The sequence below is a fragment of the Pseudonaja textilis genome, chromosome 5 (assembly GCF_049901715.1).
Source record: "Pseudonaja textilis isolate UNSWEBS1 chromosome 5, rPseTex1.2, whole genome shotgun sequence".
Lineage (NCBI taxonomy): Eukaryota > Metazoa > Chordata > Lepidosauria > Squamata > Elapidae > Pseudonaja > Pseudonaja textilis.
In genome coordinates, this window is record NC_141994.1 from 22,563,942 (window position 1) to 22,578,962 (window position 15,021).

The window sequence follows — 15,021 nt, forward strand, 5'->3', positions numbered from 1 at the left end:
TTACTATGTTTTATTGTCTAACCATTGATAGAATAGATCCCAATTCATTACTATGTTTTATTGTCTAACCATTGATAGAATAGATCCCAATTCATTACTATGTTTTATTGTCTAACCATTGATAGAATAGATCCCAATTCATTACTATGTTTTATTGTCTAACCATTGATAGAATAGATCCCAAATTTTATAGTTTATCATCTTGTTCTCTGATTTCAAATGTCAATCTACTCATTTCAGCACATTCCAATATTTTCTTAATGATTTCCTCCTATGATGGTATTTTCTCATTTTTCCAATTTTTAGCAAATACAATCCTAGCTGCTGTTAATACATTTACAATCAGGTATTTCAGTTCTTTACTATATATTTCAGGTAAATTTCCCAATAAAAAATATCTCTGGTTTCAAATCTATATGCTTTTTTGTCATTTTTTCCAACCACGTGTGGATTTTAGTCCAATATTTTTTAGCATCCGTACACGTCCACCACATATGGTAATATGAGCCAGGTGTCTGATGACATTTCCAATATTTTTCAGATTTATTCTTGAACATTCTTGCTATTCTTGTCGGAGGGAAAATGCCACCTGTAAAACATCTTATACAAATTTTCTTTATATGCTGTTGACATTGTCATTTTATAATTTTGAGACCACAATTTTTGCCATTTCTCTAGATCAATCCCATATCCAAAATTCTTCCCCCAAGCAATCATACTTTCTTTAACTTGTTCTTCTTCTAGTTTAATTTCTAATAAATATCCAAACAATTTTTTAATCACCTTTTCATCAGTACCTGTTAAAATCTTATCTAAGTCAATCTTTGGCTTTGCTTTTAAGCACAGCTGAACCTCCCTTAGGACAACTGAAGGTTCTATTATTCAGTGCAGACTCATGGCAAGCAAATTTTATGTGACAGACTGAGCTAGCCAATGGCTGATAGATAGATCTCTGAATGAATATGTGATTCTGTGAGCAATTCAATCTGCCTGCCTGCTTTGCCTGATTTTGGGTAAAAGTTGCACCTTTTTTATAAAAAATTCAATGCTTACATACTGAGATAATTTTGTGAGTTTGCTTGCTAGCAAATTTTATGTGACAGACTGAGCTAACCGATGGCAGACAGATAGATCTCTGAATGAATCTGTGAACAACTCTATCTGCCTGCCTACTTTGCCTGATTTTGGATAAAAGTTGCTCTTTTTTTAAATAAAAAATTCAATATTTACATAAATATTTATAATATTTAGATACAAGCCATGCCCAGCCACTCACATGACCAAGTCACACCCACAAATTAGGCCATGCCCATAGAACCAGTTAAGAAATTTGAATCCCACCCTGCCTCTGTGTATTTATGTATGTGTGTGTATGGGTGGGAGGGGTAGAGAGATTAAATCATCTCTCTCTCTCTCTCTCTCTCTCCCACCAACATCAGCAAGCCACCGTCAGTCAAAATTCATATTAGTGGTCCCCGGGATTTAAAATAATGAGTTTGGTGGTCACTGAGGTCCCAAAGGTTGGTGGCCCCTGTTCTAGTCCAGCCTTCTGCTCAAGCAGAAGACCCTATACCATTCCAGACAATCTCTTCTGAAAACCTCCAGTGTTGGAGCACACACAACTTTTGGAGACAAGCCATTGTACCGATTGTTCTGTCAGGAAATTTCTCCTTAGTTCTAGGTTGCTTCTCTCCTTGATCAGTTTCCATCCGTTAGAGACCGCTGACCCAGGGGGTTGTCTCTGGTTTTCTCCTCGCCACAGCTAAGTTCTCCTTTTTCTCTCAGAGGTGAAAGAATATAGTGATGTACAGCTTCCCCTTTGCTGGATCTTCTCTTCCCCTCCCTCACACAGTCGGCAGGCTGCGGTCCCTGGCCCAGCTCCTGTACATGTGATGTGCCTTCGACACCCCAGGCCCAGGGGAACGCCCGGCCATCTGTTTTACCTGGAGGTGCGGCCAAATCAGTTCCAAAATCGTTGCTCACCTGCTGCAAGTTTGCTGAGATCTTTCACAGGTTTTCCCTGCTGAGTTAATTGGAGGTTTTTAAATTAAAACACACACACACACACACACACACAATTATTTTTGACAGGACTGGATGAGGTGGTGAAAAGGCACAGTTCGACTCTCTCCCGCGGTGAAGGCAAATCGGGCATCCGGGGGATAAAGTTCTCGTTTGAGGACCTATTCCAGAAAGCCTAATGGAAGCTCTTGGAAAGCTTGTGATTCAAGCTGGCTCGGTTTCCACGAATGCAACCAAAAAAATGCCCTTTTTTTAAAAAAGAAATTTTTGTTTCATGGATTTCAGCGCTCGCAAACACAACAGACTAATAACACGTTCACGACTGCCAAATACAGGCGCTGACAAATGTTAGGTGGCTTTGCCAATACAATCCCATTTTAAACATTGCCCCACTTCACTTTCCTGGATGCATCCAAGGTATTCCAAGGAAGGGAATGAGAGTAATAAAAAGATGCTATCGTTGAGGAAGTTAATATTCCCCAGGATTAATGCTCTGTGAGTCTCTTTAAGCATACCTAAAACTTGGCGCTCTTAAAGGAATATGCAATTGAGAGATGCTCAGAGATGCCACCTGCTAACTTTGCAGCATGAAAAACAGGTCCAGCTGTTTCAAATGGAGATGTGTGCTATGCAGCCAATAATATCTTTAAAAACAAAAAGAATGGAAAAGTTTATGAATGAGGCAGAGGAAGGGACTTTGGAAGGATTCTGAGTTTTGCAAAAATTAATCTGAGCATTTCTAAAGATTTATCTGAAACTATTCGTTCTTTTCCTTTTAATCTGGCTAATTCAAAAGGTCTCTCTGTAATTGTGACCCGTTTCTCCTTTATCTTATGTTTGTTCATTTTTCAGGTTACTTTTCCAAGTTAGGTATCTTCCCAGAACTTCTCAAAAGTTTGAATTTGCAAGCTCTGCTGATCCGGGACCATGGATGAAAAAAATGGGAACAATACATGTAGACTAACACATAAAGTCTAACTTCTTTGCAGTTTTGAAGAATGTATTTAATACCCTACAATCAATCAATCAATCATTCAATTTAATTTATTACAATCATAGACCAGAGACCAGAACAAATAAAAACACTCAGTAAATGTACAATTAAAAATTCTAGTATAAAATAATAAATAAGTAAAATCTAAAATCTAGGATTAAAATAATGTTAGGCTTAAAATAAGACTTAGAATAACTTTATTGTCACTTTAAATGTACACTAATCAGCATACTTTAAAATGACATTTAGTTGCATATAGCTCTCAAAGGGTCTCTACCTCCAATAACCTTCTTTAATTAGATAATCTATCGAAAATGGCATTAAGGGTAAGTTCACTATTCAGCAATATGGTCAATTTTTCCATACTTTTAGAGGTTATATGTCCCGCAAAAATGTAAAATTCAGCTAAAATCTCTTAAGTCTTGCCCAAATATTGCTGGATGTTTTCTACCAGCGCCTAAACACTTATGCAATCATTTACAATTTTAAGCACAAAGCGCCTAACACAAAACTACATAACATATGTTTATATGTACACTGTGAGCTTTTGCTCTGGAGACAAATTCCTTGCATGTCCAATCATACTTGACCAATAAAGAATTCTATTCTATTCCATTCCATTCAAATTTTGTATTCTATTTTCCATTCATTTCTATTTTATTCCACCCCATTCCATTCCACTCCATTCCATATTTTCTATTCTATTCTATTCCATTCCATATTTTCTATTCTGTTCTGTTTTATTCTATTCCAGCCCACTCCATTCCAGTCCATATCTTCTATTCTATTTTATTCCATTCCAGTCCATATTTTCTATTCTATTCCATTCCATTCTACTCCATTCCATATTTTCTGTTCTGTTCTGTTCTGTTCTACCCTACCCCACTCCATTCCATCCCATTGTTTCTGATTCTATTCTACTCTACTCTATTTGAAGGTCACAAATGGTCCTTTTAAGGATGAAGTTCATTGTAAAATGTAGTCCATTGTCATTCAGGATCAATGCAACAAGCCCAATTTTTAGTATTGATGAATTTCACAACCGTCACTCGCAAAACACATACTGTAGAAATCCTCTAATACAGATCCTGTGAACAGGGAAAGCTGACTATTTAATAGTAGAACTGAAATCATCTCAGGGAAGTCAGATGGGGACCCGATTCCAAATGAAATGAAATATACTTCTTTGTATGAGCAGCATTAAATTTAATTCTTTAATTTATTTCTACGATGCAGTGGAGATGGATTATCTGGGCAACTACAGAAGCCGGTTAGACAAATTTGTGGAAGATAAGATTATCACTAGCAGTTAAAAGATATACGACCTGCCTGATTACTATTCTCTTGATCCTTAATAGCCATATATTATCTGAGTCTCAACACGCTCTCTCATTTTCTCATCCATCTTGCATCTTTTCCGAAAGATATCCGTTTAGCCATTTGTGAGACTGAACGAATCTCTGATTTGATTCAGTAAGCAGCCATTAAAGTTAAGTTCTTTCAACAGTTTTTAAACGTTGTTTAATTCGCAAGTTCCCACAACTCTTTTGATGGAGAACTAGATATTCTTAGGCTTTTAAAAATGTTATATAATGTCATGAAATATTACAGGTAGTCCTTGACATATGACCACAAATGAGCCTATAATTTCTTTCTTTTTTAATATATTTTTTTAATTTTATATTTACAACTAATAAATTCACAACATCTTTCATTTAAACAGTGTGTCACTGGGTACATATATCTTGTGCAAACAATTATAATTCACATACATTTCTTACTAAAATATCAATAATTACATTTTCTTTAGAAACCATTATCCCTTACATGTTTTATCATTATAACAATTTTGACTTATTTCACTATATATTCAATTTTAATTTATTTCTTTATTTTCCAACCATTGATAAAATAGATCCCAGACCATATAGTATTCAGTTTCTTCTTTTGCTTTAATTGCCAGTGTTAATCTATTCATCTCTGCACCTCCTAATATTTTCTTAATCACGTTTTCCTCTATCAGGATTTTTTTCGTTTTTGAATGGGAAATGTGAAAGCCTATAATTTCTGTTGCTAAGCAAGGCATTTGTTAAGCGAGTTTTGCCCCATTTTACAGCTTTTCTTGCCACAGTCGCTAAGTGAATTGCTGTAGTTGTTAAGTTAGTAACATGGTTGTGGAGGGGGATGCTGCGACTGATGTGTGGAAAACAGTCAAAAGTTTCTGTCCACTGGAACTGTCACTAAATGAACTGTTGTAAGTAAAGGAATACCTGTATTAACAGGACTCTGTTCACCCAAAAAGCCATTTGACACTGTTGACGAGTCATTGTAACATAGTACCAGATACTTTGATGCTTCTGAAAATTACTTCAAGAACTAAAGTGTGTATATTCTGAAATTTAAGGAAATGTTAAACTCATTCCTGATGGTCATCTGAACAAATCCATCTTGTTTTCTTGACAACAGTACAGAAATAATTTAACATTACCTTCTTGGATTCTTTTTCAACTTCCTCGGCTACCCAATTTATCTGAGATTTTTAAGTGGTCTCTTGTCCAATCTCCTAATGAGATTTGACCATGGTTAGTTTCAGGTTCTCTGCCCGTTTGCTGGGTGGGCGTGGCCATGGTGGGTGTGGCCTTCCAGAACTTCCGGGAGGGCCGTTTTTCACCTTCCCCAGAGTCCGGAGGCTTCCCTCGGGCCTCTGGGAGGGCGAAAATGGCCTCCCGCAGGTTCCAGGGGCCCTCCAGAAGCCAGAAACAGGCCTGTTCCGGACTTCCAGTGCTTCTGGAAAGCCCGGTTTCCCCTTCCCAGAGCCTCCATACAGACCTGTACTTACCTGCATCCAAAACGGGCTGCATGGAGACTCCTGGGAAGGGAGGGGCCAGCGGGGCCAGCCGGTCGGTTCAACTACCAGTTCAGCAAACCAGATGTAAATTTAATATCTGGTTCACCCGAACTGGATGAATCCCACCCCTGGTTAGTTTTTGCAAAGTAACCTGGATGTGCCCAGGTAGCTCCACCTCCTTTAAAGTTTTTGGGAGTAATGTTTACACTTACAATCACATAGGCATATTTTCTCTCCCTCCCTCCCTCTTTCTTTTTTTCTTTCTTTCTCTTTCTCTCTCTCCCCTGCTTTTTTCTTTCTTTCTCTTTCTCTCTCTTTCTCTTTCTCCCTCCCTCCCTCTTTTTTCCTTCCTTTCTTTCCTCTTTCTTTCTCTCCCTCTCTCTTTCTCTCTCCCCCCCTTCTCTCTCTCTCTCTCTCTCTCTTTCTTTCTCTCATGAGAAATTTCCTGACAGAACCAATAAATAAATGTAACAAAAGGTATATTTAATGATTTATAAAACATATGTGAAGAGAAATAAGGGAAAAATTAATTATGGAGATTATATGTGTTTTTAAGGAAGTATGATATTTAATTGAAAAGTAGTGTTAAAGATGTTAAGATTTTAATGATTATTAATGATAGAACTGAACTGGAATGGAATGAGGGTTTATAATTACATATATTTACAATCTTTCTTTTTTTAAAAAAAGAATATAGTGTGTATTATAAGAATGTACCAAGCAGAATTCGATTGGAAGTTATGTATTATGTATTATATTGAAGGTCATAAACTTAAGGTATATATTGAAGTTTAAATAAGAGTTGAATGGATGTAATTAAAAGATATAAAGGTGTCATACTCCAATTAGTAACTACAGGAGAAAATTTGTTTAATGAGAAAAGATAATATGAAATTGAAACAGAACAGATAAAAGTATAAATATAATGATTTGAATTGAGATGAGATAATCAAAATAAAATTGAGAAAATTAAAAGAGGGGAAAAACTATATAGAAAATGTAAAATAGTATGAGATATGGAATAGAATACAAAAAGGAGCATGAAATTGAGTTTTGTGTCTGTATAAAAAAGTTCAACCCGGGATCATGCTATTTTCAAAAAAGATGTTTTACTTGTATTTTGTACGTGTGAAAACCCAAATAAAACTTTATTATTTTTAAAAAAAGAAATTTCCTGACAGAGCAATTAATCAGTGCAACAACTTGCCTGCAGAAGTGGTAAATTCTCCATCACTGGGAGTTTTTAAGAAGAGATTGGACAATGTCTTGTCTGAAATGTTATAGGGTTTTCTGCCTTAGCTGGGGGCTGGACTAGAAGACCTCCAAGGTCTCTTTGAACTCTGTTTTTCTGTTCTGTTTTGCATCATCATGCACTTGCCATTATATACTACACATGCCAATTATTTAATAAGTATCTGTCTGGTTATGTTAGATGCAAATTACACAATACACAACATCTTTGTGATATCATGAGACATGTGATGCTTGGGCCCATACATCCTGCCTTGCCAGAAGAACAGAATTAACAGCTACCTTTTATATAATAGCATCACAGTCTCCATTTACAATTAGCATGTTGTGAATGTATATAACAATAAAGGTACTGAAATCTTTTCAAAATAAATATTTGTCTTGTGTTGCTTTGTGTTTCAGAGAAAGCTGCCTTTGAGATTTTATTGTGCATGTTGTGCATATCATAAATTTAGGACAAAGGCTTGAAACTCTGAATCTTTATTCCTGGGTTCTTGTTTTAACTCTTTCGATGCAAAAAAAAAGAAAGAAAGAGCCACCGTGTTACTATTTTGTTGTTTCTTTAAAATATTTATAGTCAGCCTGTCATGCAAAGCATCCCCAGGCAATATATAACATTAAAAATAGATTGCGTGGCAATATAAAATGCAATGAAATAAAAACTCCAACAGCAAAATAAAATCCCACCTGTCGGTAACAGCAGCATCCTGAGATACCCAGGGCTACGGAGAATAGAACTTGCAACCCCAAATTGTAACAAGGTTGGCACATGATAGAGATGGGGCATCCCACAAAAGAAATGACTCTGTTCTCCATTGATCATCATCATTTAATGACCCCATAATCCCTTGCAGGGTGGAGTCTGGGCAACTGAATGGAGCTAGCAGAGTGTTTACTGGCCAGATGCCATTCCTGTTGCCAATGCGGAGTTTTGTTTAGTGGATATATTCTCATTGTGCCCAGAAAAAGAAATATCTGCCTCTACCTAGGATCAAACTCACAGCCTCCTGATTGTGAGGCGAGAGCTCCACCTCTAGGCCACTGCACCACTCTGCTATACTGTTCTCCATTGATGTCCCCCCAAAATATATCTGTACAATGTGGCCTTGTGAGGAATGATTGCAGCTTGAGGAAAAATACTGTATATACAGGTAGTCTTCAACTTACAACAGTTCATTTAGTAACCGTTTGAAGTTACAATATCCCCAGGAAAAAGTGACCTGTGACCATTTTTCACACTTAACAACCCTTACAGCATCCCCATGGTCACGTGATCAAAATTCAGACAGTTGTCAACTCACTCTCATTTATGACAGTCGCAGCATCCTGGAGGGGGTGTCATATGATTCCCCTTTTGTGACTTTCTGACAAACAATGTGAAGGGGGAAAGTCCGGATCGATCCGGAGCTCTGTTATTGGCTGCAGAGGCCTTCAGGAAAGCCTTGCCAGCCACAGAAGAAGAAATTCCTGAAGGCCTTTGACAGTGAAAAGGAGGCCGGGGGTGATGCACGCAAGTGAGGTTAGTCAGTGGATGGCTTCCCCCGAAAATAAGACCTGGTGCCTTTTTCGGTGGCAAAAAAAATTATAAGAAGGTCTTATTTTCGGGGAAACACAGTAACAACTACAGGCCAAGCTTGAATTTGTTTTTGCTGTGTATTCTAGAAACACTTAATTTGTTGTCAAGTTGGTGTTTATTGAATTACAACAGAGAATGATAGTAACAGAAAGGTAACTATATCTGGTAGAAAATGTTGCTTTTCCTATAGATCAGAGGCCTTTCTTTCATGTTAAAATTTAATTAGCAATTTTACATGCTTTGTTAATTCTTCCGATCTTATAAAAAAGACGATCTGACATTCCGTTTATATTTGTAAAGATCCAGGCACAGATTTAAAACTATTTTAATAGACCATTTTAATAAGATAAGATAACCTTTATTGTCATTTATTGCGAGCATGGAACCCTATATTTGTTATACATTTTGGCTACTAAAAATGCACATTAGATATGTTGTGAGCATCCTTGCTTGCAATATTTTATCGCTCTGATATTATTGCAAGCACATAAAGTTTACATTTCCCTTGAATAGTATTTTGTTTATGGCTAGTGCTGCATATCCCAGTAGAAATGCATAAAGGAATTTAGGAGTCCCATTCTTGATTATTCTATTTGATTGGTAGATCCAGAGCTTTGTTATCAGCTGCAGAGGCCTTCAGGAAAGCCTTGCTGGCTGCAGTAGTTCCTGACAGCGAAAAGGAGGCCGGGGGCAACTCATGCAAGTGAGGTTGGATGACCACCCCCAAAAATAAGACCTGGTGCCTTTTTTGGTGGCAAAAAAATATTAGACTGGGTCTTATTTTCGCGGAAACACAGGTATGAAAAATATGTTACACTTCTACTGTAAGAATGTTATATATATATAAAACCACCCTAGGGAAGCCTGGTCTATCTTGAAGCTCTTTCAGAGTATTTCATTCTGTCATTTGTCAGGCTTCACGCAGGTTGAGCAATAAATCCCTCACTACAGAAACTCGACATTTAATAACTGGCAAGCAGCAAAAGCTTCACTGACTCAAGATGACTAAATAAGTTGCTTTACTGCAGAGAAGGGGTAATTTTTATGCAAAAGATTTGTCAACTGCAGAATTTCTTTATCTATCTATCTATCTATCTATCTATCTATCTATCTATCTATCTATCTATCTATCTATCTACAGTATTTATCTATCATCAGTATCTACCTATCATCTATCATCTATCTATCTACAGTATCTATCTATCTACAGTATCTATCATCTATCTATCTATAGTATCTATCTATCTATCTATCTATCTATCTATCTATCTATCTATCTATCTATCTATCTACAGTATCTATAGTATCTGTCTGTCTATCTATCTATCTATCTATCTATCTACAGTATTTATCTATCATCAGTATCTACCTATCATCTATCACCTATCTATCTACAGTATCTATCTATCTACAGTATCTATCATCTATCTATCTATAGTATCTATCTATCTACAGTATCTATCCACAGTATCTATCTACAGTATCTATCTATCTACGTATCTATCTATCTATCCATCCATCCATCCATCCATCTACCTACCTATCTACCTACCTACCTAATCTATCTATCTACAGTATCTGTCTGTCTGTCTGTCTGTCTATCTACAGTATCTGTCTCTCTATCTATCTACAATATCTGCCTGCCTGTCTGTCTGTCTGTCTACCTATCAGAATAGAGTTGGAAGGGACCTTGGAGGTCTTCTAGTCCACCCCCCTGCTCAAACAGGAGAATCTGTACCATTTCAGACAAATGACTGTCCAGTCTTCTCTTAAAGGCCTCCAGTGATGAAGCACCCACAACTTCTGAAGGCAACTTCTGTTCCACTGATTAATTGTCCTCACTGTTAGGAAGTTTCTCCTTAATTCCAAGTTGTGTCTCTCCTTGATTAGGCTCCATCCACTATTTCTTGTTTTGCCTTCTGGTGCTTTGGAAAATAAGTTGTGTCTGTGTTGTGTCTTTAAGAAGACACAACAAAACTGTTTCTTGGAGACTGGGCATCCATCAGACAATAAATTTCGCAATACTCAACTACAGGAAAACTTTTGCTGCCACCAGCCAACTTAGTTCATCACCATTAATCCTTACTTAACCTAATACAGGTTCTCCTTGACTCACAATCATTCTTTTAGTGACCCTTCTAAGTTCACTAAAAAAACCTGACTGACGACCATTTCCCCCACTTATGACCATTGCAGCATCCCCAAGGTCATGTGATCAAAATTCAAACTTTGCTTCTATTTATGATGGTTGCAATGTTCCAGGGTCGTGTGATCCCTTTGTGACTTACTGTTCTGACCTGGGCTTCCCAAAATCATGAAGCAGACTCCTCCTCCCAACAAAACCCCTTTTTATTAGGATAATGTGAATTCCTCTCATTTACATCCAGCAAAGTCCCGGCAAACAGACGTTCAAGGGTGAATTATAACCACAGACCTTATCAGGCTTGGAGAGTTGCCAGGCCGATAGCTTCCAAGCACAATGCTGTAGCAGAAAATACTGAGCAACGAGTCCTGAACAAATCTTCACCCTAATTAAATGAACTAATTGTCTCCTGCAAACAGCACTTTCCTTTCGCTCTTCTTTATTCCCTATGGGAAGGGCCATTCCCTGTCCACCTGTGCCTTTATTCCCAAGTCGACCCTTGTTCCTTAATTGTTCCCTTCTCCCAGCAGCTCTGTGCATGCCCACAATGGGAACAGGCTCCAGCTGTTCTTCTGCCCCACTGATCTCTGAAGGCAGCTGGATAACTGTCAGATGGCCTTGGCCCCATCTCTGCCTCTGATGCAGAGCCCTCGCCAGAGCCTTCTCCAGAATCCAGGACTGGCCCATCTTCCTCCCCAACCTCCTCACTGTCTGAGTCTGCCGCCAGCTCCACTGGCCACTGGTAGGCCACAACACCTTCTGACAAGCAAAATCAATGGGGAAGCCAGATTCGTACAACAGCCGTGTTACTGACTTCACAACTGCAGTGATTCTCTTTTAACAGCTGTACAGGCAAGGAAGGTTGCACAATGGGGCAAAACCCACTTAACAATTGGCTGGCATAACAATGGAAAGTTTGTGTTCATACATCAAGGACTACTTGTATTGAGTAACTTTTTTTTCTTTTTTCACCCTGGCTATTGATTTTGTAAAGTTTCTAAGCAGGAACCAAATCATAAATCAGTTCTGAAAATACCAATAAAACATTTCTAGACAAACTAACGGCTCTTCATTGGAGTCACCCAACACGTTGTGTTTATTCAGTTGAACAGCCATATTGATTCAATGTTTGTAAATTACACGTTCTCCAGTCTCACACTGAAGGAAGGGTTACAAGCTGATATAAATTCAGAAAGTGAGAAAGAACTTGTTAATTTATGAGTTGTGAACTGAAAGTCATAGAATCAGAGTATCGCTTTCTTTTTGGAAATGAATAAATGTCTAGGCATCTGCACCGAAGAGAACTTGCTTCCTGTTTAATAGCCCCTTTTTTATTTTTAATTTGAAATTGGGAGGTCCTTGCTGATACAATTTTCATACGAAAGCTTCATGTGTTTTAGGCAGGCTGCGTATTTCCCATCTTAAGTTCTTAGAGGTTCATTTGAATTGCAAACAGTACTATTTTGCATAGTTCTCATGAAGAAGAATTTGAGACTATTTAATACAATAGTATTAGGGAAGACATAAATCTCTGCTTTGAAATGATTAAAATCAGTTCTATTTTGTTAATTCATTGCTAAGAATTTCATACTTCCGCATCACAAAACAATCTTGAAAAGTTAAATGGGTGGAATGTATGCCAATCAAAATAGCTGATCGGATGTTCAAAATTCAATCTGAAAGACGCTTAATTTTATTTTAAAATTCTACCGCTGCTTTGGAATTGCCATTCCGTAAGAATTACGTTTAATCTTGTACATCAAAAAATTTAAACTGATTACATCCATCCTTGTATGTCTCAGGAAAGTGCAGGTTGAAGATTACATGTATTAAATCCAGTAATTATTCTTGATAAATAGACATGCTGTATGCTGAGTGTTGGTATAGATGTGAAATATAAACCAGAATTTATCTGTAATATTTGAGACACTTTCAGCAATCATTCATTGTTGACACTGCAGTTCAAGGATGCAAAAGACCTATTGATTCATGAGTTAAACAGAACCTTGCTGCTTACTTTGTAAAGTTTATGATTCATAGATAGGAAAATAAACACAAAAAATTCTTATGCCATAAATAGATTGTTTTTGAGAGTGAAATTGGTGGGAAAGAATACCTGATTTTCAGGGCTTATTGGACTGGGTTTTCAATTATTCTTTCAACCAACATTTAACCAATTTCAACTGACATTGTTATAAATCAATCAGATGCCATTCCTGTCCCGCAATTCACTCCTCGACAGGAAAACTCATTACAAGGTCAGAGATGTCTGGTTGGTATCAATGAGGTAATTAGTAATCCTAAAATAAACAAAGTTTACATCTTGTGTTCAGTTTCAGATTAACACTGGCATTTCCAATAAATATGTCATCCATGAAATCTGTGAGAATACACAACCACTCAAAGATATATACATATACATATACACATACAAAAGCGAAATACCCCTCATTCATCATCACAAAATCTCCACAACCATAAAGCCTACAAACTTGAAATTTGGCAGGTATGTTCCTCTTGGCTTCTAGGTGCTCACTAAGAAAGGATTTTTCCAAATGACCACCAGAGCAGTAGTATTTCAAATATTATTTTTATTATTAACATGCTCTGATGATAAGGAGTTCTACTCCCGCTCCCCACCTGAAAAAAAATCTTTTCCAAATGCAAAACACAAGCAGAAGAGAGGAGTTTCACTTTCACAGCAGAAAGCAGCTTTAGTAGAGAACAGTTGAGCTCAGCCACGTCCAGGTTCCTTGCTGTCTCCTTCTTGCTCGCACAGCAAATACTCTTTCAGTTTCCAAACAGCCCTCAACTCTCTCACACACTGACAGGACACTAGCCAGATGAATATGGATGGATGCTGGTAGGCAGAGGCAGAATTTCCCCCCCGTTATTTTCCTCCCCAAAAACTGAGCCCGATCACATAGTTTTGTAGTGAAGCACAGGTATAGAACTAGTATACACACACACACACACACACACACAATTTTGTGGTTTAATTTAGTATTTCTAAGAATACAAGTATTATTACAATACAAGTATTATTATCAAGTGTTAATTGAAGTCAATTAACAAGCAAGCCTGAGATTTGAGTATGCGCTAATGGAAGAAGAGCTCATTTTAAGATAGTGCCTAGTTGATCACGATGTACAAGGTAGTCCTCGACTTACAACGGTTCACTTAGTGGCCATTTGAAGTTATAACGGCACTGGAAAAAAAGTGGCTTATGACCATTTTCCAGACTTACGACTGTTGCAACATCCCCACCGTCACGTGATTTACATTCAGATGCTTGGCCACGGGTTCATATTTATGACGGTCGAAGTGTCCCCGAGGATCACGTGATCCCCTTTTGCTACCTTCTGACAAGCAAAAGTCAATGGGGAAGCCAGATTCACTTAACAACCCGGTGACTAATTTAACTGCAGTAATTCACTTAACTAATGTGGCAGGAAAAGTGGTAAAATGGGTCAAATAGCTCTTAACAAATTTCTCACCTAGCAATATAAATTTGGGGCTCAATTGTAATAAGTGGAGGACTAACTGTAGATTAAACTATGCTTCTACGGATCTACTAACCATCCCCTCTAATAGCAGTAGCACTTAGCCCCCTTCTAATAGCACCACCCCCTTGCAAGAGCAATAGCACTTAGACTTATATGCTGCTTTATAGTGCTTTACCTCCCTCTCTAAGCAGTTTTACAGAGTAATCAGCCTATTGCCCCCAACAATCTGGGTCCTCATTTGACCCACCTCGGAAGGATGGAAGGCGGAGTCAACCTTGAGCCTGGTGGGATTTGAACTGCCAAATTGTAGGCAGCTGGCTGGAACACTGCACTCTACCCACTGTGCCACGGAGGCTCTTTGAATAGTTAACTGGGACCCAGTAGATCGAATGAAGGGGTAAAAAAGGGAAGAAGAGAGACTGAATGGCTATTGCTCGCTATTGCCTCCATCGTTCCCATGCCCAGTCCAGATTGATCCCTGTTCCAGGGCTTCCGCTTGAAAAAACTGATACATTTGAGGGTATAGTTAAACTACTTTGATTAGTGGAGAAAATCTCCTTCTGTGGGGAAACTAATCGAGGGGAGAAGCAACTTAGAACTAAGGAGAACTTTCCTGACAGTGAGAACAATTTACCAGTGGAACTTCTTGCCACCAGAATCTGTGGATGTTCCCCACACTGG